The 3846-nt window shown below is 57.2% G+C and overlaps 1 protein-coding gene across 1 annotated transcript in view; it reads right to left on the bottom strand.

Moving 5' to 3' along the window:
• LOC105000773 (chromosome unknown open reading frame, human C9orf171) overlaps window positions 1–3846 on the bottom strand; it is a 153980-nt gene that overhangs the window by 20827 nt on the left and 129307 nt on the right. The window lies entirely within an intron of this gene.

A 3846-nucleotide genomic window follows, 5' to 3' on the forward strand; every position in this document is an offset into this window, starting at 1 on the left:
CCCAGACTTGGGGCTGCCAACTCAGGTTGACATCCCCCCAGCATTTCAGGCTGAGAGAATTGGACGCCCAGGGCTGGAACTTCTCCAAATTTCCCCATCTAGCCGTCCACCTGCACAGTTACCTGTCTCCACCAGCCGTCTGTGCACTTTACTCTTTGCCTGTCACCAGCAGCCCTGTGGAGGCATATTGTCAGCTCTGAGAACAGGGTGTGACACAAAGGCGCTCAGGGATGAGGTTTGTAAATGAATGAATGAGTGAACAAGTGAATGAGTGATCACCAGGACCATCCTCGTGGCAGCTGCCATTTATTGGCGGCTTGATAAGGGCCGGGTGCTCTGCTAAGCACTGTGCACATGTTCCCATCAAACCCTCCCAGCAGCTCTGCCGACAGGCACAGGCCCATTTTACAGAAGAGGAAACGGGACCTTGGACAGGTCAAGCCACGTGCCAGGTCGGGCATGGTGGGGTCACCAGCCGGCGCAGGTCTGGCCGACCCTGGAGTCGCGCACACACAAACATACCGCACTGCCCCTGTCTCCCACTCTGCTGGCCCCCAGTGCACCTCGTGGAGGGCAGAGACAGCCCGGCCAGCAGGAACAGAAGGTGCAGGCTCCAAGCCCAGCAGTCCCCCCACTCAGGGACGAGGCGATGAATTCATGTCCCTTCCTGAGAATGAGGGCCTGTCCCAGTTCACCCCAGTTTGGGGTCTGCAGCCTCCACGAGCCCTGTGCTTCCCACCATGTGGCTGCTTGGTCCTGGAAGCTGGGGTTGGAAGAGACCCTTAAGAACCAGTGCCCCACCACCCCATTTGCAGGTGGGGAAACTGAGGCCTGGGGAGGGCCAGTCACTGGTCCAGGCCCGGGGGCTGGCTGGCGGCTCGTTGTGAGCATCCTGGCAGAGAGGCCACTCGCCAGCTGTCGGCCGACCCTCCCTCTGGGCACTGGCCGTCGCGTGGCAACTGCTGGCTGCACAGCCCAGGAGGTAGCGCTGGAAACCGTGTGTCCGGAAAGGGAGCCCCACCGAGGGGTGCTTCTGCTCTGCTCCCTCCGTGGTCCCTCCGGGCTCAGACGGGAGGGGCCCCGAGTGGCACCCGGTGGGGACGGGTGGGTAGAAAGCCAGCTCGCTCCGCACTGACCCGGCCCGGGAGCGCCCGCGCCCTGCCTGCTGCTTTTCCGTGTGAAAGGTGTTTAATTATTTCTGACAGAGTTCAGCGTCGACATCTGTTCGCGAGCGGGGAGAGTCCATTTAGGTTATCCATCACCGTGACAGATTCCACTTTTTTGGAAGCGCATTTTCCTTTCATAATGGGGCCGGGTGGGGAAGGGGGCAGGCGGATCAGCACAGACACGAGGCACAAAGACTCTCCTGGGGCCCCGACAACATCCAGAGCCCCCTCCCTGCCCCAAGGGAGGAGCGGCTCTAGCCACGACTGGCCCTTGTGGGTCCAGACCCCGCCGGTGGCTGCCGGGCTGGTGGGCACTGGGACATTTAAGTTGGGAAGGGGATCTCACAGGGTCTGTGAAAGGCTATTCAATTCTTCTGTCCTCCTGGGCATTACTGGCCATTCATTCGTTCATCCGATCCTTCATTCATTCTTCCCACAAACACTTACTGGTCACCTGTTGGGTGTCAGGGCTTTCTTGGTGGCTCCAATGGTAAAGAATCCACCTGCCAATGCAGGAGATGTAGGAGACCCAGGTTCAACTTCTGGGTGGGGAAGATCCCCTGGAGGAGGAAGTGGCAACCCAGTCCAGTGTTCTTGCCTGGGAAATCCCATGGACAGAGGAGCTTGGTGGACTACAGTCCATGAGGTCACAAAAGAGTCAGACACAACTGAGCGGCTAACGTTGAAAATGTTAATCACTGCTGGGTGTCAGGCCCCATGCTGGGCTCCTGAGACACTGTGGGGACACAACAGACATGCCCTTGTGGGCTCACACTTTACTGGGGAAGATGGACATTGAACAACGAGTGGCCCAGTTAATGAATGAACTGCAGTGCAGCTAAGTGCCTCAAAGGGGCAGAAAAGAGCCCACTGGTATCAAAGAGGGGACCTGCCAGGGTGGGACTGGAAAGTGAAGGACAGTGTTCTCAGGAGGCATCACTGCCCAGCCACCAGAGAAGAGGCCCTGGACCAGGTAGGAACCCCTTTCTCTCAGGGCAAGTTCCTTCCCCTCTCTGAGCCTCAGTCTCCTCATCTGTAGAATGGACATTTTCATCTATGAGATAATGCATGTCTGGCACTTGGGACACAGTAGGAGCTCAGGAAGTACTTTTCACCAGTGGTATTTCCCAGTAGGGAGGGGGCTGAGTGTCTCGGCAGTGGCGGCAGCACCCTGGGGCTCTTGGCTCCTCTGTGGGGCTGTCCTGGCTGGTGCCCAAGGACCAGCCCTGCTAAGATTCCTGTGGCTGAACTTCCATGGCCCATGAGCCTCCCCGGTGAAGAAGAGAAAACATCCGGTAAGCTCAGGCGCTTGCATTTTATTCTACTTCTTGTTATTTCAATGGCACAGTGGGTGGTGCCTTTGACCTCGGGCCTGGCGGTTAGAGGGACCTGGGTTCCAGGTCCAGCCACTTGAAAATGAACACCATCTCTGCCAGTCCTCCACAGAACTCAGGTAAGGATGCTATGTGAAATAATATATGTAAATGACTCAGCATGAACACCGGGCTGGCATCACAGGTGGGTGGCCCTGCTCCTAACGGGTTTTTATAACAACAGTCTTAAGATCAGAAGAGACCTGTGCTCAGTTGAGTCAAATCCCCTCTTTTAGACTCATTGGAAAAGACCCTGATGCTGGGAAAGATTGAAGGTAGGAGAAGGGGGCAACAGAGGATGAGATGGTTGGATGGAATCATTGACCCAATGGACATGAGTTTGATCAAACTCCGGGAGTTGGTGATGGTCAGGGAAGCCTGGCGCGTTGCAGTCCATGGGGTAGAAGAGAATCGGATACAACCGAGCGATTGAACAAGAAGAAGAAATAGAAACTCATTTATTTCTGGATTTCTGCTTCTACTCTGGGCCAGGCTGTGGGGGTACCTGCGGGCGAGACAGGGCTCCTGACACAGGGGAATCTGTGTTACTTGGGTGGGGTGTGTTGGACAGGGAAAGGGACCCTTTCCTTGCTCCATCAGGGTCAGGGGAGACCACCTGAGCCCTTTGTCCATTGCCTTTGGGAGCTACATGTGTGCTTAGTCAATCAGTCATGTCTGAATCTTTGCAGACCCCTGGACTGTAGCCCGCCAGGCTCCTCGGTCTGTGGAATTCTCCAGACAAGAATACCAGAGTGGGTAACCATTCCCTTCTCCTGGGATCTTCCTGACCCAGGGACTGAATCCAGGTCTCCTGCATTTGCAGGCGGCGGCTTTACCATCTGAGCCACCAGGGAAACCCCTAGGAACTATAGGTAGATTTTAAATCAGAGATGAGGGGCTGAGAGGGGCTGGGGATTGGCATTGTAGAGCAGAGTGCCAGCAGGTTATCTCGTGCCCAGGGAGCTGTGGGTCCCATCCCTCCCTGGGCAGGGTCCCCAGGATGTCTGTCCTCCCGCCCCACCACAGACATCGAATGTCAGGAAAATCAGAAAAAGAAGAGTGAATGAGGAAAGGCGACAGAAAGAGGGGCTAGAAAGGAGGCTGCGGGCCAAACGCCCGAGTGTGGAGACGGGGCAGGAGGGATGAGAGCGAAAAGGAAGGAACCTGGGGGAGGCGATGGGCGCTGCCCAGGCTGGCTGGGGAGCGGCAACAGGCCAGCGGCACACCCTGCTCCCCTGCGCTGTGCCCGGCCCTGCCCGTGGGTGCGGCGACAGCCCGGACTGACAGGCAGCGGGGCGAATGGCCAC

This window comes from Bison bison, unplaced genomic scaffold (assembly GCF_000754665.1).
Source record: "Bison bison bison isolate TAMUID 2011002044 unplaced genomic scaffold, Bison_UMD1.0 scf7180017864375, whole genome shotgun sequence".
Classification (NCBI taxonomy): Eukaryota; Metazoa; Chordata; class Mammalia; order Artiodactyla; family Bovidae; genus Bison; species Bison bison.